The sequence below is a fragment of the Leuresthes tenuis genome, unplaced genomic scaffold (assembly GCF_036924035.1).
Source record: "Leuresthes tenuis unplaced genomic scaffold, fLeuTen1.0.hap1 SCAF_2, whole genome shotgun sequence".
NCBI classification, from domain to species: Eukaryota; Metazoa; Chordata; class Actinopteri; order Atheriniformes; family Atherinopsidae; genus Leuresthes; species Leuresthes tenuis.
In genome coordinates, this window is record NW_027325356.1 from 4,536,686 (window position 1) to 4,560,636 (window position 23,951).

General features: G+C 41.8%; 1 protein-coding gene across 1 annotated transcript in view; it reads right to left on the reverse strand.

The window, feature by feature from the left end:
- The window catches only part of c1qtnf4 (C1q and TNF related 4), a 39,348-nt gene extending 27,781 nt beyond the window's left edge, over nucleotides 1-11,567 (reverse strand). The window contains exon 1 of the mRNA XM_072379942.1: nucleotides 11,447-11,567. The gene's annotated coding sequence lies outside the window, so the exon portion shown is untranslated. The remainder of the gene's footprint in view (nucleotides 1-11,446) is intronic.
- Between the last annotated feature and the right edge of the window lie 12,384 nt (nucleotides 11,568-23,951).

Below are 23,951 nucleotides of genomic sequence, written 5' to 3' on the forward strand. Positions count from 1 at the left end.
CAGGCTCCTGTTTTCATTGAGGTCATTAGAAGTTTTATTTTTCATTGTCAAATCAAACTGGTCCAGAAAATACAGAGACGTCATCAGAACTCCTCCACAAACTGGAAGAAAGAGGACTTGTTTCACCATTAGTTGTGTCCGTTATGTGTTAAAGACCAAGGCCCGTGTTAAAGTAACAAATATTGAGTGTGGCTTTGGTTCAGGAAGGCTACAAAGTCAAGTTCAATGTGCAAATCGGTACATCAGCTGATAAATCAGCAGAGAGGCTTCTAGACTGAATATATGAACCTATGACCAAGCATAATACACTGAATTTACTAATACCATCTCATATAAAGCTCCCAGTTCATGTCATGAATTCATGTAACCTTGTGATATCCTACATTTCCATCAGCTAACTTATTTTTGGATGTTTACGCATTTGGCAGACGCTTTGATCCAAAGAGACTTTGGTCCAATTGATGATGATTTGGAAACAACAAATGCTACTTTATAATTGGCTGGTACGTGGATGCTAACTCTATATAATTTGGGACAGCTGTGATCTTTGTATGCCTGCGCCTCGTGCATTAATTCTGCATAACAAGACGACCTTAGTAGTCATTGTCTGGGTTTGCCAACTCTCTGAAATGCAATTAAGAATGAATGAGGTGATGATGCTTTTATCTATAGATAATATTTAGCTGTAAAATGTCCATCCATCCTATCCTTTAGGCTTATATGTGTAATCTCAACAAGGGAAAGGCCACTCGGCCCATGTGGTGTACATAAATTTGATCAGATTCATATATGAGTGTAGCAGGCAGAACACTGTAGTTATGGTCTGGTGAAGACTGGTTGCTCCTGCAGCTCCTATAAAGCAGTCATAATGAGGGATGATGAGAAGCAGGAGCAAACCAGGCTCCGCCCACCTAAGACTCAGACCCACAACACAACACAGCCAAGCATGATTGTGACAACAAGAGGTTAAGAATAAGTCAAATGAATCACTTTCTAAGTGATAAATGCTCTGCCATAGTGTTCCTCTTAGTTGTTTAACTTCCCCTTGTTCTCGCAGCTTCTGCCTGTCTCGACCCATTGCTCCTACGCCTTGGTTTCCTGGTTCCAGCCTGTACCTGACTCTCCGTAGTCTGGACACCCCATCAGCCACATTTCCACACCTGCCTGCCCACCAAGCCTCTGTTCAGACCCCAACAGACACAGCCTGTACCCTCTCCATCTATCATCTATCCTCCACCCGGACTCCTACTCCAACCAAGTAAGGACTATTTACTCCTCTCTCTCGGATTACTCACCACACCTCAGGAAGACGGCTCTAACCATCTCCTCCCCTCTGCAGAATCCTCCCGTGCCTGGAAGTCTCCATCAATAGCATTTCTTGTTAAATAAATATTTTTTCTTTGTTCCCTCTGGTCTGCTTTGGCGTGGGCTTGGGCTCTGGCCGTGACACTTGTGTGGCTGACAGGCAGCTATTTTAATCATCATGAGCCACAATCAATAAGAAGAGCAGGGTTTCCCCAGATTAACCATCTTATCCTTAATATTCATCTCCAGAAGATTTTCACGTCTCTAAAAAAAATACGGTTTGTAAGTTCAGTGTGAGAAATAAAAGATGTGGTGTGTGAGCCTCACTAGAGATTGAGGATTGTGAGATCACCTGAGCTAAATAAGAGTTTCCACCTGTTATTTTCCAGAATATCAATAAAAATAACATTAGATTTTCTGTCTTTTGGTTTCTTTCTCTTTCTTGGCTCTATTTTAGTTATTTCTTAGTGCCCTGGTCTGTGTTCATGTTTGGATTTAAGTATTTTGTGCTTTAGTTGTTTCTTGTCTTTACCCCTAGACGTTTTCTTGGTCTTGTCTCTTGATAACCATTCACCTAATGTCACTCTACTCCTCAACCTTCCCAGCATTTGTAGCTCTCCAGTCACCTCAGTCAGATAAGAATGAATCGCAGACTTCCTGTATTTTAATGCCAGTGTCATTAACCTGTGGTTCCAGGTTCGATTCCCAGCTGGTTCTTTCTGTGTGGAGTTTGCATGTTCTCCCGTGTATGCGTGGGTTCTCTCCTGGTACTCCGGCTTCCTCCCACCACCCAAAAACAAGCATGTCAGGTTCATTGGGGGCTCTAAATTGTCCCTAGAAGTGAGTGTGAGCGTGGATGGTTGCGTGTCTTGTTTGCCTCTGTGTGGCCCTGTGATGGACCTGTCCAGGGTGTAAACCGCCTCTCTGGGATAGGCTCCAGCCCCAGCCGTGACCCTAAATTGGATTATGCGGGTATATAAAATGGATGGTCATTAACCTGAGCTTTTTGCTGTGTTCTGCGCGCCTCTCCTCAGCAATTCTTGTGGTGTGTGTGTGCTTGGTCTGCAACTATCTCTTGGCGGGTGATTCATTTCAGATAGCATCCATTTAAATTCGAGGACACAAGGCTCCCCACCCTGTAGGTTTTCTTTGAGTTGTGAGCCAGCAGTTTATGTTTTCCTCCTGCAGCTCTTTGTGTGCAGTAACATTCCTCATACAAACAGTTAAGGGAAGAATGTACAGGGTGGAGAACCTGGGTGCACAAATAATAGAAAACAAACACTTCAACTCCTCCACAGTTTTTCATTGCTGAATCTGTTTTTCTTCTCTGATTATGGACTAATTTCTTTTTAATTACAAGAGGTCTGACACAATCGCTGACCTCCTTTCCTCCTCCTCCCTTTAAAAGTGCACAAAAGATGAAAAAAGAGAAGAGCCAGGGTGCCTAATGAGCACCTCTACCCCTACCTCACAGCTACAAGCTGATGTAGCAACCTGGTCACTTGGGAGAGATATCAAAGGGAGTTGGGGGAGCTGTTATTTGGGGGTGCAGTGACAGAACCCTGCTGCTGCTGTCCCTCTCATTAATCCCTCTTCCTCCCTCCCTTCAATGTTTCTCATCCTCCCATCCTCAACACTTGTCACCGAGCTGTCAGCTGCCTGCTCAGCTGTAGACACACGGACCTGCCTAGGGACCGGATGCATGGCAGAGATGGAAAGAAAGAAAAGCAAACAATAAGAGAGCCAAGTAAGATTTTAAGGTGAAAGCCAGAATTTTCTGTCATGGCTCACAACTATGGAAAATTCTATAAACTCAAATCCATACTTGTTCCTTTGTTATAGTCTGAGGACAAAGAAATCCTAGAGCAGAAACACAAAGCTGTCATTCACTAACTAATGCTGAAAGAGAGAAAGACAAGGAAGGGAGAGAAGTAACCTGGTATACAGCCAGGAAACACAGCAGGGTTTGATCCATCCATGACAGACGGGACACAAGCAGCCTGGACCGGCTGACTGCTGCCTTGGCTCATTACGAGTGAGATTACAAGGACCAGATACGTGTCAGTCGTAAGAGGGGCTGGGTGGGATTACAGTTTTAAACATTCATTTAGGAAATATGTTTTCATTATCTAATTCAGAATTATGTTAACAGACAATCAACCCCCCGCTCAAATATACATTAAAAGAGACACATTTTCAGCCCTGAAAATATCAACGGTGAACTTCATGTGCTGGTGTCAGATTCTTAGAGCTTCCTCTTAGATCCACCATTTTACTTTTACTCAAGGAGCAATCCTGGTATCCACGCAGAAATACACATAACCGATAAGATTAATCAATCTAATGCGTAAAAACAGACTGATTTTATCATTCCCCTTCATTTAGTGCAAGTGAGAACACTGAATGGGAGATGAGGAGAGTGTATTGACGCAGCTTCCCTCTCAAGAGACTGAAAGGGAACCACATACAAACAAGACTGTAAGCCTCACAGAGACGCTCGCAGCTTTGCAAGGCTTTCCAAAGCATTGCTTTCAGCTAAATTCCAGCATCATGCCAGCACGCTCGTGTTGATTAGCAGTCACAATGTTTATCAAATTTACAATGTTTGCATGCTAATGTCAACAGTTGAGTCTTTACACCGAAACAGTAGGCATCAATGTGTAAAGTAAATATGTGAATGTCATGATGGTGCTCGAGGAAAAATCATGAAATCTAAAGTTTCATTTATCTATTAATTAATACTGTATTCACCGACACTGTATCTGAAACTGCTGCTAATAACATGCAACATGTTCCATGTACTGCATACTTCAGCAGTGTGAGGCTTAAGCAGGTTTTTCCTGACTGTCTTCTTATGATACAGATTTTTCCTCTTTGTCCCTTTACAGTTTGACTGGTTATAAGATGGATTAATAAAGATCGTTAATGGTTTTCTTATGTCACATTTACTCAGCTCTTGTCAGGAAAATGGTTTATTTTTCAAGCTGGGTGTTTCAACCTCTCCCAATCTTTCCCTGCCTGCTGATACGTTTGCCCTTGCCCTCACTTTAGAGGTTCAGAAAACAGAGAACACAAACAGAAAAAGCTTCCAGCTGGAATGATTTGCTGCTCATCTGACCAAAAGTAAACCCAGGATTTCAACCCTCAGTGACAACCAACATGCTCACAGGTTAAAATGTTTCCATGCCACATATTCTGAGCCACATCTATGTATTCAGTATCTGCATTAGTTGTGCAGCTGATTTGCTTTTTAAATGTATTTTTCCTCCATGCACAAGCAACTCTTAGGTCTGGTGGTTTATATTTTTTTCTTTTCTGTATCAAGCAACAAAGAAATGTAAATTCGACATGCTTGACTAATTCGAACAGAATAAATGAGCATATGTAGTGTCACCAGAGGGTGACAGCATAGATTACATTGTTAGCGGTTGCAGTTCAGAAGAACATTAACAAGCCTCAAGACGGAAAAACAACTGCGGTAGATGAAGAGAATATCTGGGATATAATATCATACCTGGGAAGGAACCAGTCGGCCTTGAGAGTTTTTGTTTGATGGCTCAGACTGGAAACAGCTTGTGAGTCACATGATATTAATATTTATGAGGTTGCCGGGGTAGAAGAGACTTTAAAAGGTATCTCTATTCCCCCTAATCCCAGTGAAGTTTCACAGGTTCCATACAACTCACCATATTCTAAATTTGGATCTAAAACAGCATTAAATATCTGGCTTATGTCACATGGTGAAAGACACTCGTAGCTTCTTTGGCTGAGGAATGTGCATATGAGAAGTAACTGTGATATTCAGAGAAATAACCATGTGGTCTTCTAATTCTCAGGGAGAGGGCTGGTGACAACTCAGCAACAAAACAAACCAGCTGTTATATGATTTAAAAGTAAATGATACATCGATACATTAAATCTAACGATTTGCAGCATCACAGGGAGAACGTATTTCCATTTCTGTAATTAAGGAAGTCATTTTCGGTTCAGCCGGGTCTCTCATAAACTTTCATGTTTCTTATTAAGCAGTGATGACTTATCTCCAGCAAAAGCAGCAAATTCCCACCATTTCTCATTCAGTTCTGCATAATTTAGGTAAAGAAGTAATTAGTAGTGCTCCAGCTTAGCATCATTAAAGAATTGTTTGTGCAAAGCAGAAATCAGTGACTCCCTTGGATTTTTCCACGCGGGACTGGAGGAGGAGGTTCGGTTTGTGGAAACTGTTTGCGGCTGTGTGAGTGTTCTGTGTGTTCAGGATGTTGGATGAGACAGATTAGTAACACAGAGGGATTATGTGAAGATGACACCATGCTACTGATGTCTGCAGCAGTACTGTCGTGTTTCTCAGCTCAGAGCTTATTCTATAACCTGTTTCTAACAGCCGTGCACAGTAATCCAAACCTCGAGGTGTAAAGATTAAAATAATTGCTTTTATCTTTTCCTCTTGTACTTCTCACATCACGCTTTGTGTTCACACTCGTTGTTTTCACTGCTCCATAATTGTACTCGCCCAGAGTTGGTCAGTAATCTCACTTGATTGATTTCATTCTGCTTCTGTACCCTGTGTGGGTTGCTTGTTGTGCTCTCAAGCTTGGCACGCTCAGAACGAACCAACCCCCGCCTGGTTTGAGTATTCTGGTTGGTGCTTGCAGAGGTGATTTTGACAGCAGCAAAAATCCCACATTCAGTTTTTTGTGGAACATATTGCCAGTGTTACTGCAGCAGCAGCCTGGTTAAGCATCAAACTGCATCAAGAACAGCACTCAGTGCTCCTGCCACAGCTGTGCAGATGAAAAACTCCATAACACCAGCTGTCAAGATTATTGGGCAGTTAAGAAGGACCTCTTTAATGTGGCAAAATATTTTGCATAATGCTTAATGACTGCAGCACAGCAATTCTTCCTGCAGCCTGTACACATTTCAAAGATCAAACCCCCCAGATGATGAAGTGAAGGTCGTTCGTTCAATTAGCCGCTCCTGTTGTCTCAGCCAGCAGTATTATTACAACACAGTTTCATGGTCAATCCAGAAGCAGGCAAAAAGGATTGCATTCATGCTGATGGACATTAGTGAGCGAGACGGCCTACTTTCATGAAAGCCATTACGTCTTAAAAAGAAAAAAGAAGACTTGGGTGCTCAGACCGAACCAAACAAAAGTGATGTGTGAAACACAAATGAACAGTTAAGTTACTCCACCACTAAAACCTTTTAGACATTTAATTAGTACTTTTTTGCATGTTAAAATATTAATCAGTAGTCACTCATTTAAAGTATTTTTTCACAGAATGCTGTCGGGCTGTTTTTTCATGTCCACATGGATGAAAAAAACAAGTTTAAGTCATTTTGTGGGCTACAAATCAATAACTTTTCATGTTTGATGAACTTGGATTGTGAATGAAGCTTTGGTCTGCTGTAAAACACAGACATTATTTAGAAATGTTGTCCTTCTCATCCTCCTTAGAGTCTCTATTATGGGTCTTTCCATTCTTTGCAGCTCAAGGGTTGGTTTGGGTTTAAAGTTTTTGATATTTCCAAAATGAAGAAAGAAAAAAGAATAAGCTCACAGATTTTAAATGACATGATTAGAATCTAATGATATTTATGTTGTACATGGAATAAATGCATCTCATAAGTGTGATTAATTATAATCATACAGGGGTCACATCTGTAAAATAATATCTGATTTCTTATTTTATTTGTGAATAAGTTATTTAAAAAATGGCTGAAATGGTGCTTCTTTAGATCGGACATATCTACAGCAGAGTGATCATTTTTATATTGTGACACAAAAAGCTTCTTTCTCAGTGTTATTTTTAAGCATGAGTCAAAAGAGTAATGTGGCTTCTGACTAGGGATGTAACAGTTACTGGTATTACGGTAAATCGTGGTAAAAGTTTACGCAATAAATAGTACCATTTATGTTTGAATTAATCTAATTATCTCGGTGGATTATCAGGATATGTAATAACAGCCTCATTTAAGTCTCGCGAGCAACTCATGGCTGTGTCTCGCATGAATACGTAGCTTGTAACGTAAGCCAATGCAAGGTAAGCGAACGTCAGTTCAGATACATCATGTGAGGGACATCGGCTTTAGGAAGATTGTGTAACTTGCTGATAACTTGTCAATGATGTATACCAAAGTTTCGAGCAGTATCTATCCACCTAAAATGCACATTTTCCGTTTTTGTTTTGAGACACTTAGGAGCTACTCGCTGAGCAGCTTCTAGCCATGTTAGCAGCTGTGTTGCTAAGTGTCTCCAAATGAAACGGAACCGAAGGCAGCCAGTCTACTGTCGGCTTTGTGTGCTCCACTGAGCGGAGCCAACACAACTTGAGAAGATTTTGGCTTCTAATGTTTTAGTATGACAAGAAAATCACAAAGTTTCATGAAATTATTTCAATGTATGCGTTTTTTTGGACATTTGTACAGCAATTGAGAATATCGCGATAATATCGTTGACCGCGATAATTTGGTCACTATATTCGAGATATCAAAATTTCCACATCGTTACATCCCTACTTCTGACTTAGACACTTCGTACAACCCGTGCATTTGTGGTTGAGCCTGCCCTGAGGTGACCACTCGACTTATTGGCATTACACACTTATAATGTCATAGACATAGAGCTTAATTTTCAAGGCACTGGGGTTTAAAGACTTTACATGGTCACAGGCTAAAAATTCAAAATATATCACAGAAAATAAAACAGTCCCATTTGCAGTTGGTGGTGTCCTGTCAGCTGTTGTAATTAAGCACAAAAAGGAGGCTCTGTTCCCTCAGGCCTGCTCCATTTGGTCCTTCACTGTGCTACTCTCTGTAACTTCCCTTTTCCCACACTGTCAGACTTTCCTTTTATATAATTTTGATGTCACTACTATGGTCAAAAATATGCCTCGTCCTCTACTCAGGCACATCCTGTCCTATTCCTTTCCTCCATAACGCTCAACTGTGATGTCCCATTGGAGCATAAGTGCAAAACATTTCTAATCTGCTTCTTTGATACATTTCTTTCCATCTTTTTAGTTGAACTGATTCATATAAAACAACTTAGTTTCACAGCAGTTCATTAAACTATCACAAAACCTTTCTGGATTTATGTCCATGACTTTTCTTTTTCTTTGTAAATGTACAAAAAAAGGAAATGCTCTCACATCAATATATACAACTGTCATAAACTGAGTGATTACAAGATTTAAAGAGCCAAAAAGTCTGAAGTTTGATGGTTGAGTTTGTTCCTGTTTGTCCCAATAATTTCAACATATTCAACATATTATTTTTATTTGTTTGTTTGATTAGATTTAGGATCATTTCATGGTTTGTCTTTAAATAAACATCTTTTGCATGTTTAAATCTCTTTTTTTCTTGCTTACTGAGTGACGAGTCTCACCCCATCTGCCAGACACGCAAACATGGTGCAAGCACAAATAAAACCTCCAAATGGGACACATTTATTCATGCTGGGTGTCACAAAAAAAGCACATTTCACGTCCATCTGCACTCACAGCCATAGCAGTAACCATAGATTTGTAACAGAAAGGCCAATCAAAGGAAACGCCAAGCTGCATTTTTCACAATTCAGCGTGAAAGAACTGAAAGTTAAACAAATGCTCAATAACAAAAATGTTATTGAATCATCGGGCCTCAAGTTGCAAAGTTTGCTTGCTGAACCCAGGATTAAACACCCAGATGATCCCGCCTGCCTGGTGTGGAACCAGTAGACGGGCGGGTGTGGTCTCCTGGCTTTCGTTGCCCACCCTCTGTTGCTCTCCCCGATGTCCTGGTGTCTGATGCGACCCAACACTTTAGTTGTTTACATGTCCACCACAATGGTCTTCTGTGTACGACCAAGTTTGTGCGATGGCTGACAGCTGTCCGTCACATGACAACACTCCCTGCAGCTTGCTCTCAGGGCTCAATAGACTCGACGTTGGGGTGCGTGTGGAGGTCTGACATGAGGTCCGTGTCCAATTACGTGCTGTTCCAGCTGGTCCCTCTGAACCTTAACCTCAATACGATACTGTCTGTATCACATCACCTGACTCCCTTCCTTTACCGTCTCTGGGATTTGGAGGCAGAAGCCTACAGTTTTAAATTGAAAATTTAACAAATTATTGGATGTGAATCGTGATGAGAGTTTTACCATCTTCTTCCAACACAAATATCAGAGATACAGTTTCACACTGTTGAACCACCCAAAATCACCACTGGGTGAATTCCAGCACCATCCCAGCCCTATCTGCACAAACACAGTGGTTTTTGTTTCGTGCCTTCTTCCTTTCTTCATGTGAACAGGCTGGTTTTAAAAGTGGTTGCAGGGATTATCACTGAGGAAACTCTTTCTTAAATTTTGTTAGAGCAGATACGGAAAAGTGGGCGACGTCTGATCAGGTCACTGCTGCAGACTAATTAGTGCAGAACACTGAGACAATAAAGGATGTTTGTATTTAGTTGATTGTGAGATTGAAAAAAGTGACACCAGGAACATTTTAGGTGGTATTTAAGGCCCTTGGATCACAGATGCTTCATATCCAGTCACATTTACCCCTACCATCCCTCTAAGTTCAGCTCCATATGGCCTCTTGTGTACGCTCAATGTTGATTTCTGACCACATGCAAACCGACTTTCAAAACAAATGTAGGCTACACAAGGCACCATGAACATGCAAAAACGTAATTAAAAGCAGGTATGTTCGCAGCCTGACACTAATCACCAATTAGTGCTCATATGAAAGTGCTTAAAAAGCGTTTAAATTGTTTTTTTTACTCTAAAGTGATCAAACACAACAGACATAAACAGCCAGTTCCACCAGTGGCAAATAAATATCACTATTGGACTCTATGGTATTATGGTTTACAGCACATGTCTTACAATATACATTAGGGTACTCTGCACAAATAAATTCAAAACAATGAATAATATTTATCTTTCGTTTATCATCATTTAGAGAATTCAAAGGACAGTGTTTCTACTGTAAATCCACATCTGAAAAAGCAAACTCAAAACTTTTCAGAGCCTCTCATGCCCACAGGAGTGGTGTTTAGGTGGAGTATTCCTTTACTTGTAGGTTAAGGTTTTATGCTGTGTGTGTGATATTCTTATATCTCAAGACTCTCTGGTCCTTCGTTTGCTTTTACAACAAAAATAACTGCTATTGATAACAACATAAAAGATACTGCTATTCAATAAAACAGGACATTTACAAGCAGCTGGATGCAGGCACACGAACACTCCCAGATGCTGTAAATAACACAAGCATATGTGCTTACAAATGTTTAATCTGCACACACGCTGTGCCAGATGATCAATCTGTAGCCTGCAGCAGCCATGTGTTACACTGATGTGGATGAAGATACTTTATCTGCAGACAAAAGGGCTCAACCTCCTCTATGTAAAAAACCCAAACAGCTCAAGATAAGCCTTATTCATAGCCTCTTCCGGGGAACTCTCTGGTATCTCCAACACGGATAATGACAGATAAATAAACCATAGGATATCCATGCATACTGCCTCTGCCACACTGCTACCTACTGTGCAAAGATACTACAAACAAGACAAGGCAAGTGTGGCTCAGCTGAACATATAAAAGATACAGGTTGTCCCGAAGCTCCCCCCTCTTACATCTCTCCAGCCATCACCTATGATATGAACACTCAGTGAGTATATTACAGCACATACATCTCTTCCTCTGTCTCTGTTGAGATATTGCTGTTTCTGGAGATCAGTGCAGATAAATAATGCATGCTGCTCAAACGCGGCACGACTGCTGAATGCACATAGACTCCATAGTGCTTTTCCACCATCACTTTTAAAGCATTAAGGAAAGCATCCTTAAATATGACAGCAACACTTACACTGCCTTTTGTGTTCAGAGCTCATCTGGAAAATGATGCTCTTGCACTTATTAGCAAAACAGAGAAAGAGCATTTTTCAATGGTTGATACTGACAACAAGCCCCCAGGATGCAACAACACCTTCACTAATGCTTCGTGTTTACGCTGCATGCCTGCACACTCCCAACTTAGGCTACGCCTGAAGTTCTTTGTTTTCACCCTCACACCTGAATGTCAGCATCATCTTTCAGCATGCAAAAAGACTGAGAAAGCACCTAACAGAGGAGGAGGAGAAGAGATGTCTCACCTGTATGTATGCGTATGCTATCCTTTGTCCTGGCTGTGTGTGAAGCGCAGAGCTGAAACTTCTGTCTCACCAGCGCTGTTGGCTACACCTCCCCTCCTTCTTTACTCTGCCTCCTTCTCTACCAGCCCTCCCTCTGCCTCTCTCAATCTGCTCTCCCACCCTCCACACTCTTTTTTTTTTTAACCAGTCCCTGTTTTCTCTCTCCATCTGCCTCTTTCTCCATCCTTCTGTCTTCAATCAACCTGCTGATGAGCTTTGGAGATTTATTAGGCGACCCCCAAAGACGACCTAACACATAGACATACACTCACACAACCACACAATATATATATGTGTTTAAATGTGCTAAGTAGGCTAAGATCTGTGAGGTTTCAGAGGTGCAATGCGTACCACTGCAGTGGAGCTACTAGTGAGATTCACTCAGATATGATGCTCTGTGTAACCTAGATCCACGTGTGTGTGTGTGTGTGTTCACCTGTGTTTGCTGGTGTGCGTGCATTTGTTTGCGTGTGTTCAGAGATAATAGTAGAGGAGGAGCAGCCGTGCAATAACAACCATTCGTTGTGTGGTGACGGGCTGCCAACTTCCCCCCTTTGCTCATCGTTGGGAGTCATTATCTCACCTCTGGGAGGCTGGAGGGTGGGGTGGAGGCTGGATTGAGGGGTGAAGAAACAAAGAGGGAATACATGTATTGCCTTGAAATTGAAATTCATCCTACCCCGTCTCTCTTTATAATCTCATTCAGATTCCACAGTCTGTTGCTCACTCATATTTAAATGAGCACTTGACAAAATCCCTCCCGTGCTTTTGCTTTTCTTGGCCAACGCTTGGCAGGCTGCCGCGCTCTGTTGCATCCCAGCTTACTGGCTGCTTCAGCGAACCATTGCGCTCATTGTGTTTTGGCCAACACACAGATATAGAATTAAGAGAGTGGGCAGCACACAGCGCAATGAGACTAAACAGATCTAATGTCACACTGGCAGCATGCGTCAGCTCTGACCAGGGCGGTAATGGTGTGTGAAGCCACCAAAGCTCAGGACACTGACACTGACAGAGGGTTTTGTTTACTCATTTCAGATATTCTTGGAGGAGTTTACACAACCACAAAAAAACACTGAAAAATAGCAGTAATTGCAAACATCCAAGTGAATAATTGTTCAAAAAATGTTTACGCTTAGTAAATCTTTGTTCAGTCCTTTTGGCCTTTAAGATTTAGAATTACTTTGATAAACTCTTTTCCTTATTTTCATGTCTTTTAGCAGGATTGAATGTAAGAAACATTTAAGTTGTTCATCTTATCTACTCCCAAAAAGAACAACAGCCTTACTTATTGATCCATTCAGAAGGAGTGGTTTTCGCCCAAGTTGTGTGAGAGTAGACCAGATCTTTACCCCTGCAGAGTTACTGAGGGGATCAGGGGAGTTTGACCGTAAAGGCTTACCACTGTGTTCCTTGAGAGATTCTGTGGGGCTGCTGGGGGAGTTTGGGTTACTGGAGCTGCTTTTACAAACTATCCGGTCCCAGTATAACCAAAACAAGAGCGTTGTCCGCATACTTGGCACTAAGTGGAACTCATTTACAGTGTGTGTTGTACTCTGCCACGGATGCCCCTTGTCACCGATCCCGTTTATGATTCCGATGGATAGGATCTCAGGGCATGTAGTTTGGGTTGCATCTGTGGTGTAGTGGGGATGGCAGCCTTCAAACAGCCTGTGGGTAGATGATGCAGGAAGAACTCTGCTGACACAGACTTGGTCGAACACAGAAACATTTATTGTCAACCAGGTCCGTATCAGAATTACAGATTTGATGCATCAAGTCTGGAGAGATGTGTCAAGCCCGGATTCCCCAAAATCTCTGCTTTACTGAGGTCTTCGTTAAGTAGAATCTGCCTGTTCCTTGAAGATGTTGCATGTTCCCATCACTAAGCACAAAGTTGGACTTGGACAAACTTACTGGGGAGTATGTTATTCGCAAAATGTCCTGATTTATACCCATAACTTCCTTACACAGATGGCAATTAACAGACTTCTTATTATTCTCCCAAGGCAACTTTGCACAGGTGGTAAACATCAGACACTACACATCTCTGCTTTTTTGCGGATGATGTGGTTCTGTTTGTTTTTCTCAAGCCATGACTTTCAGCTTGCAATGGGGCAGTTTGCCATTGGGAATATAATGATTTCCTCTGCATCGAAAGAGTCAGCTGTGGTGGTTTGGTCCTCTGGTTAGGAGGTTTTTCAGGCATGTCCTGCAGGAAGGAGACCCTGAGGCAGACCCAGAACTCGCTGGAGGAATTATATATCCCTTTTGGTCTGGGAATGCCTCGGAAGTATTAAATTGTGTAGTTCATGACAATGTACAGGTAAAGTATTATTTTTTTAATTTTACTCCAGCCATGTATTTTGTAACACCTAAACCTAACTATGTACACTCATTCTGAGCTTTACATTCAATTTTCACTTCGAACCCTAACCATTTGTGAATTAGAGCAAAGAAAAAATAAATCATGGCAAAAATTATTGAAAAATTTAGGGTTGGACAGAACTGTATCTTGTGATATTTTGCTTGAAGAACAGGTATTTAAAGGGGAACTCCGATATTTTTAAGCGTAGACCTTATTTCTGGCATGAAATACGTTAATCTACTCACTGAGAACAGTTTGGCGAAAGTCGGCGTCCTTATTATTTAGGTATATATTTAGATAACTCGAGATCCATATAACGGAGTGAACGGGGCTTAGAGGATGCAGCCTCTAAATAAGGCATTATCTGTCTTTATTTCACCAATACTTTAAGAAGAATGAATGAATGAGCGCGTGCTATAGCTCTGTTAGCTCATAGCTGCTGTGTTGTTATTATTGGCGGCTATCGGGGGGTTTTAGAGGGCTTTCTACACACTCGTCTACTGGGATGACGTCATTGACGCCCGCCACTGCAACACATCTACTCGGTTCATCTACTTGGTGAGTAAATGAACGTATTTCATGCCAGAAATAAGGTCCAGGTTTAGAAATACCGGAATTCCCCTTTAAGTCCACCCACCAGCCCCGAGTACCACATTTGTGTTCTTGTCAAGAGTGTTGACATCAGCTGTCAACATCAAAGGAATCATGAGTGTAAAAGTCATCAAGTCACAACAGTAGTGGAAATGTCATCAGTAGCACAACGGGAGCTTTATCACTGTGGAGGATTGTTTGAGGTTTTACTGTTGAGTCTTTGACTGAACTCTGTTAATAACATCATCTTCCTTTTGTGTTTTCTCTGCAATGCCACCTGACTGGAAGAGTGACAGGACCAACTGTTTAAATCTGGATTAATCAGATCTCCAGCATCCACAGAACACATGTTGGATACATGCATTAATAAGCATGTCTTTTCGAGTGTTTGTAATTAATTAGAGCTCAGTGTTGATGCAAACCCAGCTTCTGATTCTTAAAGACCTAAATCAGTCTCATAATTTCTCAACACATCATTTTTCCACTTTGAAGATTATAAATAATGTTAGCTATGACACACTCAACACTGTTTTTAAATGATTAATTAAAAAAAAAGAAAATAGAGCAGGAACTGAATCAGCTTACATTCCCCTAATGGCCATCTATTTCTGGGCTCTTTATTCTGCCATCTGCCACCTTCAGCAGGTGTTCCTCATCCTGCACGATGAGGCCAGCATACAGCAGAGACTCAGCTAATGACCCATCGCAGCTATCAGTTAATAACGGGAGAAGACAGTCAATTAGTCCCAATGTCCCTCTCATCTTTTCTTTTTGCCCCTTGCCATTTTTTTTATCCTGCTCAATATCACTGTCAGTCTTTCACTCTGTCTCTTTATGCCTATTCATCATCATCAATTCCTCGATCCAGTTGGGTTCAGCCAATTAACCTATAGCAGGTGTAAATGTGCCAAGCAGAGATATGAACACCAGCAATGACTTGCTTCCACTATGTGTAAGCGTGGGAAACAGAGCGCTTGTGTTTCTGTTGCTCTTGGTGGGAGAATGTCAGAGTTGTCTTTGCTGGCATTAATTAGTGTGAAAAGCATCTGCTGAAAATGAAACTGCTAGCCCAAAAACCTTTGAAATGTTATGCCTCAAAAATACTGATTTCATGAGCAGAAGATGTGGGGGATAACAGGGATATTTCATCATCAACACAAACAGCAGAGCTGTATTTCTTAGTTTTCCCTGTGTAGGAATTAAGACTTGTCCTCAGATACAAGGTGACATGATGCATTGGCAGCTTCAGGCAACCTTGATAATAAAGAAAAGCCTCATATGAGGAAAAAGAGATACAGCAATAAGCCTGCAATGACATCTTCATGCTCCCTGACATTATGTTTTATTACTGTTCCCTGCCACCCATACGGATGGATAGAGGGAGGGAAGATGGATGGGTTCATAGATGGGAAGAAGAGTAGATATGAACGCGTAGATATTTAAAGGATAAGTGTATAGAATAGGAAGAGAAAGGCGAAAACATTTACTTTCCTCTTTACTAGTCTTTACTAGTACAAGCTGACCACAGAAACAATAAAGAAGGACAAGGCATTATTAAAGCAGCAGTTTGATTTGCCATCTTTCATCTATTCTCTGTAGACAAATCCAATGATTTGCATGATTCTAGTTTGATTATTATATTTACATGCATTTTAAAAGTCAAAATGCTTAGTTATAAAAGTGAGTGCAAATTTGATCATTGAAAACAAAAGCGAAAAGTTTTAACCTTTTCAAATGTTAATACATCTAGATTTTTCAGAGGCTGAGAAATAAAGTTTTCCAGACATTTACCGTATGACATTTACAATAATGGTACCTACTTGGATTTTAATGGGTTGTACAGAAGCTTTACAAAGCAAAGATTTACAAACATACCACTTGCATACAGGTTATAAAAATCAGGTGATGCTGTAGGAAACAACACAAAAAGGCTCCAGTATGTCAAGTATTGTGACATCAGTTAAAGAAGAGAGCCAAAGTCAAAGAGGAGCCCCAGCTGGGGTTCATGCAGGTGTTCACCACTGCACCACTGTGCCCCCGGTGCTATCTTTCAATAGGAGATAGATATAATTTGGACATCTGGAAACACAAACCTAAACTTTAAAAAAAAATGTTGATACTCAGCAACTGGGAGGAGCCTCAGAGCTGTGATGTTCAAATATCCAACATGGAGCTTGTTAGCCTAACTTCCACATTTACTAGCACAATATTAGCACTAATTCCGTCAAGGCTTTCTGTTTTTTAAGTATTATTAAATGCCCTCCTACGTCTTTGATGCTATGGTAAAGCACTGCAGACACATAAATGAATGTTTTTTCATATTCGTTATTTGCCAAAAGAAAGACTAAGAATATAAATGATTTCTCTGTAGTGTAGGTAGTTTTTGTACGATGCAGCAAAGCTGGGTTAGATGTGTAAGCTTACATATAACGCTCACAAACCCCTTTTCCTCAGCCTGGACCTATGTCTCAGTGAAAATGTGTGCAAATATAAATGTAAATAGATGAGTATTCCTCCACCGCAGTGCTGTAACAGTCTGGTTTTATTAAAAAGCTTCTGATTTCCTTCTGGTTAATTATTCATCACAACGATCCACACAAGTGCTCAGTCTTTAGTCTTCAACTCAACCTCCACGGAGAAAAGTAGTGCCTTCCACTTTATTCAATATTTAAAATATCTGGATCTCTTGCAGTTAGACTGAGGCCCTTTTGATTTGTTGCATTTAATTTTTCCTTATCAATTTATGTGGAAAGTTGTTAATATCGTTAATGGCTTTTTAAAAATCTTGGATCCATATCACGTTTTATTTCCTGACTTTCCAAAACACAGATGGCAGCCAGGTGTGCATCGTAGCCCGTAAAAGCCTTTGGCACCACATTTACATGCTAAATGTCTTCCTGAAGCCATAAATCATCATCCCTCTCATGCATATATTTGAAAACTCAATTAAGAAAAGATCAGGTCTTGTGATCACACTGCTGCTTACTAATATACTGCAGACAAATCACAAGGGCTTACTCTACCTTCAACAGTAGAATGTGATGTTAGAAAACACATTTCGCAGGTTCTTGGAGTTGTTATAATGAACACCAAGGACTTCAGCGAGCATTTCTTCAGGTTGCAAGGGGCTGTGTCACTGTGGGCTGCCCTAGTTTCATCATTAGGTCTGTTTTTATGGAACAAGCTCACAAACTAAATATAGCTGCACAGTGGGCACAGACTCACAGCAGAAAGAACAAAACCAGCGCTTTTCTTTTGCTTGTGATGAATGCCGACAATGCTGTGATGTGGATGAGTCAGAATTAAAAATAACTCTGTCCTGTAACTTAAATAATTAGTCTCAGATGCTCTGTAGATGTTTTAGTATCATTTTAGTCTGAAGATTGTAAACAATATGTTATGGCAGTGGCAACAAAAAGCAATATTCCTCATTTTTGACTGATAAATTTATGCCCAAAACACACACAATGTCTTACACAGAACGATCTAACGTACTTTTTATAGTATTTCTTTCTCTTTGATATAAATGTGTAGTTTTCAGTAAGTGTTAAACTTCTGCCTACTCTCTTTTCGACATAAAAGATCATCATGAGATTGCTGTATGTCTGATACCAACCTCACTAATGTATCTTGTTTGTGCGTTTTATTTGATTTTATTTGTTCAAAATAAATCCAAAAAATAGCATTGAGACAACATTAATTGTTTAAACTAACAAATAAGTAAAGATGGACCACTGAAAGACAAACAGCTCAATTCAACAATTTATAAATAACTAAAGAGTAAAGAGTAAAAATGAATTTAAGAAAGATATCATTAAAACATTTAGGTATTTGGAAAAACTTCTTTACACACTGGACTTGGCTGAACACCATTCAATCTTACAACTTACCTCTTTAATCTACTCACCCTCCAAAGGGGGGTACATGCACGCTAAAGTGCCCTCTCTGGGGCAAAAACACGTTCTAAACTGCCCTCAAGTGCCCCCTTGTGAGCCAAAACACGGGCTAAAGTGCCCTCAAGTGTCCTCTCGGGAGCCAAAACACGTACTAAAGTGCCCTCAAGTGCCCCCTTGTGAGCCAAAACGCATGCTAAACTGTCCTCTTGGGAGCCAAAATATGTGCTAAACGGCCCTCAAGTGCCCTCTTGGGAGCCAAAACACACGCTAAAGTGCCCTCAAGTGCCCCCTTGTGAGCCAAAACGCATGCTAAACTGTCCTCTTGGGAGCCAAAATACGTGCTAAACGGCCCTCAAGTGCCCTCTTCGGAGCCAAAACGTGTACTAAACTGCCATGAAGTGCCCCCTTGTGAGCCAAAACGCGTGCTAAACTGTCCTCAAGTGCCCCTTTGTGAGCCAAAACACGTGCTAAAGTGCCCTCAAGTGCCCCCTTGTGAGCCAAAACGCGTGCTAAACTGTCCTCAAGTGCCCTCTCATGAGCCAAAACACATGCTAAAGTGCCCTCAAGTGCCCCCTTGTGAGCCAAAACACGTGCTAAAGTGCCCTCAAGTGCCCCCTTGTGAGCCAAAACACGTGCTAAAGTGCCCTCAAGTGCCCTCTTGGGAGCCAAAACGTGTACTAAAGTGCCCTCAAGTGCCCCCTTGTGAGCCAAAACGCGTGCTAAACTGTCCTCAAGTGCCCCTTTGTGAGCCAAAACACGTGCTAAAGTGCCCTCAAGTGCCCCCTTGTGAGCCAAAACGCGTGCTAAACTGTCCTCAAGTGCCCTCTCATGAGCCAAAACACATGCTAAAGTGCCCTCAAGTGCCCCCTTGTGAGCCAAAACACGTGCTAAAGTGCCCTCAAGTGCCCCCTTGTGAGCCAAAACGCGTGCTAAACTGTCCTCAAGTGCCCCTTTGTGAGCCAAAACACGTGCTAAAGTGCCCTCAAGTGCCCCCTTGTGAGCCAAAACGCGTGCTAAACTGTCCTCAAGTGCCCTCTCATGAGCCAAAACACATGCTAAAGTGCCCTCAAGTGCCCCCTTGTGAGCCAAAACACGTGCTAAAGTGCCCTCAAGTGCCCCCTTGTGAGCCAAAACACGTGCTAAAGTGCCCTCAAGTGCCCTCTTGGGAGCCAAAACGTGTACTAAAGTGCCCTCAAGTGCCCCCTTGTGAGCCAAAACGCGTGCTAAACTGTCCTCAAGTGCCCCTTTGTGAGCCAAAACACGTGCTAAAGTGCCCTCAAGTGCCCCCTTGTGAGCCAAAACGCGTGCTAAACTGTCCTCAAGTGCCCTCTCATGAGCCAAAACACATGCTAAAGTGCCCTCAAGTGCCCCCTTGTGAGCCAAAACACGTGCTAAAGTGCCCTCAAGTGCCCCCTTGTGAGCCAAAGCGCGTGCTAAACTGCCCTCTTTGGAGCCAAAATGTGTACTAAACTACCCTAAAGTACCCTCTCTGGTGCCAAAGCGCGTGCTAAACTGCCCTCTACAGTGGTGAGGACGCGCTTTATGTGCCCTTTTTTTTTCTTTCCGCCCCTGCCCGTCAAAACGTCTGTGCACGCCACTGCTCCTGTGAATGTGTAACATAATATCACCGTGGTAATAGTTTTGCATTGGCAACGCTTGGCAACAAGCATCAATGTGTTTTAAGTCTCCTGTTTTTATAATACTGTGTATTTGGCCCTCGGTGCTGTGACAACGGGGTGGAGCGCCACAGCTGCTGCTCTAACATATAACCAACACAACGCCACAACGTTTATAGACTTCTTTGTGATGTCATCTGATGAATACGTTTTAAAAATCTGATGATGCAGATTAGCTTGCTATTTTTAGGGTATTTTCAATGCGTTTACACCTTCTTAATAACTACGCTTGACTATAAATCGCTGGTCTGAAAAACAAACTGCGTGGAGCTGCTGCAGAGACGATATGTGAGCCATGAGTGACAACAGAAAATGTTTTCATGGATGAGGCAATCAGCTGTTTGTCATCTGTGTGGCATTTCAAGACTTGCATGTGTAAATTAAAAGCAGAACACGTGGGCTCATCCATGGAGATGTGTTTTCTCTGTCATAAACCGTGTACTGGATGATGAATGTGAGACACGCATCATTTCAATGTGACATTCAATTTTTCTTCTTTCATTTGAAAAGTCAGAACTGTGAGTTCTCTCAGAGCGACACATGCTGGCTTAATTTTCCAACTTGTAACCGTAATCCTGTTAGTACACGTTAAAGCCGTTGCAGCTGAAAATCCAGACAATTTCACACACCTGTCCTTGACACCTCTCTATTCCCAAGTTTCTCCCTGTCCTCCTTTTGTTAAATGCGTGTGCGTGTGCATGCGTGTGCATGTGTGTGCGTGTGCCTGTTCATTCACCCTGACGATAGGCGGAGTTGCTGTCACAGTGCGAGCGCAAATATCCTTGTGCCACATTTTGAAGATGGTGATGGCAGGCAATCATCACAACACACACACTCCAACACACACACAAACAGGTGGTAGTAATCTCTCTGTGCTGACATGACCATCTCTATCTGCCTCTCTGCCCCGAGGCCTCCATCATAGACTTTATTCAATTTGCCTCCATCAAAATGCAATTTCTCTGCTTTGCCATTCCAGCTCGCCTCTCCTCTTCCACCTCCCCTTGATCCTCCTCTTCTTCATTCTTCCATTTGCTCCTTGGATCTCTTTATCATCCTCTTATCTCACACCTTGCCTCTTTCTGTCTCGCTGCCATTTACATTCTGTCTCTCACCTCATTTCATCTCTCTCCCGCTGTCCATTTTCATCTCTCAGGTTGGATCCTGATATTTCCCCAGGGCTACTCTGCCAGCCTGCTTTGTGTTGTTTGTCTCAGGATGATCAGCCGAGCATAGGGGAGACAGGATTCTACAGCAACTTTATCCCCTTTCGGACCAATAGATGGTTTTATATCTCTGAGGTTCTTGGTGATAGTGGTTATAAAGAGGGGAAGTGTGGCATAGCAGTTTCATGGTCTAGAGTTTTTCCAGGATTTCTGCTATTTAGTGACAGCAGGAAGATTTTCAACAGTCAGTGAATGGGTGCATTAAAGCACATGATAGTCAAGTAAAACAGTTTAAAATCGGGCATCTTAAAGGGAGACTTCACTGTGTTACATGACACATAGACCTCCTGCCTTCAGGGAGACACTCAGTGCGGTTACATGCGGGCAATTGGATCGGATTAATGGCTAAATTACAATAAGATTGAGTTATTCAGCTCATGTAGACACCTTAATCTGACAAGAAATCGAATCGGATCAAGTTACTTGCGATCGAATTAAGACCCCGAGATAATTTGATCCAAATGCCCACTGAACGTGCCTGGAGACGACAGCGGATCGGATCGAGCGTTCTGCGCATGCTCAAGATTTAAGAATGCCTTAGTTTTGTTGTTGTTGGTGGTGAAGACGTCAACAGGAAGTGGCTCTATTAGCGATAGCTGAAATGGGTACAGCGCCACCTATCATACTGGGGTATGACATGCTTTGCCATGTAACAAAGGATAATTACCCTCAGATAAGGAGCATAACCCAACTATAGCTATAATCCAGTTAATCTCATCATGTAAACCCATTGACTAAGACAGGGGTGAGTGGTATGAATAACGTAGAAAGGGTATTTCGTCAGGACTGTGCTGGCCTGGTTTGCCTTGATGTGTCTATTAACATGCTTCCTTGAGGAACACAACAAAAACTCACTCTAACACACTCTGAATGGTTACATTGAGTTGAGCTACTGTGACAGCTTGGCTTGGCCATTTCACTGGTTTGCTGTCCATATTCCAGTATATATGCATGGAAAGGGAATCAAGTTTTTGACTGGAGTACGTCTGATATTGCAGTGCTATGGACTGTGTTCAAGATGTTTTGCTGCTTCTGACTCTTGAATGGTGATTCTTTTAGATGATGCTGCAGTTGTCAAATCAGGTTTTTATAAAAGCAGTTGTGGCCTTAACTGGCTGACAAAAGAAATATGCGGAAGAGCAGCTGGGATCTTGGCTGTGTCGGTATACACCTGCACCCTGCTGTTTTTGTAGAAAGTTTTAACTTTGGAGCATGTGAGTCTAATTGAGCATGTACATGCAGGGATGATTAGATTCTGGGTGTGATAGCTTGTTTTGAGAGCTCAAATTTTGTAGGATTTTATCATACTGACACATTTGTTGTGGTTAGCATTGTTGCCTCCGAGCAACAAGATGTCAGCTGTTTTGTATTAGTTTTCCTACTGCTGACCACCAAACTACACCACCTCGGCTGATATTACTCCTGGATCACCAAGTTGAAAGTGTTTCTCAGGAGGCAAGAAATCTATTCTCAAGTCGAAACTCCACAACGGCAGATATTGGTTTTCCTGATACTGCTGCAGCACATGTGGCCCATTGCTGCCCTGTTCATACGTTCTGCTCCATCACACTGATCAGAGCCGACAGGGACATCTAAAGCTGCTGAGCCTCAGCTTCTGGACCAGCAGCTCTCGACTGGCAGGTCATCAAGACTCTCAGGCACCTAAATTGATCTTCACGCATAAATGCACAAACACAAAACTCACGGGTGCTGCAGTGGAGTCCTCATTAAAGAGTAAATCAGCTCTAAATCAGGTTCTGTGGAGGACATATTGTTGCATTCCTGGCCCGATTGCCCCACGGTCATGAATGTCAAAGCTAATTCACAGTTTGCCATTAATGACATCAGAGAAAATGCACATCCCCAGGCAACTCTAACAACTACCACCAGTTTGAGTTGCCAGTGAGTGTAAAGATATTTATAAATGTATTCTCTCAAGTTTTACTTTGCAGCAGCTTTCAAATTCTGGATCATTAGGAAGTATGATCAAAATCCCAATCTAAAGATATAGAGGCAAAAGTCAGCTTCTATGGCTGTTGGGGGGATGTTCAAAGAGCTCATAAAACTAAGAGGACTGTCTCTCCTAACCTACTTATTTTTCCATCATCACAGATTATACCAACTTTTAGGCAGTAATGAGCTGCAAGTCAGTTTTTATATTCCTAAGAAGGCAAAGACTCTGTTTCTCATTAGCTACTACTCGTTAGCTACTGCACAGAAATTCATCATCATCTCACAAATGAACATTTAACATCACTTCATGTAGAGTCTAGATACTGAAGAAATTCTTCCCGTAACTCAAGAAGGAGACACAATATCTATCTATCTATCTATCTATCTATCTATCTATCTATCTATCTATCTATCTATCTATCTATCTATCTATCTATCTATCTATCTATCTATCTATCTATCCATCTATCCATCTATCCATCTATCCATCTATCCATCTATCCATCTATCCATCTATCCATCTATCCATCTATCCATCTATCCATCTATCCATCTATCCACCTATCCACCTACCTACCTACCTACCTACCTACCTACCTACCTACCTACCTACCTACCTACCTACCTACCTACCTACCTACCTACCTACCTACTTACCTACCTACATACCCACCCTACAGAATTTTTATGCGGTAGGAAAAGATTCTCTCTCTGATGCTCCATATTGAGATCCATTCTGTTACATTAGAACCAGGG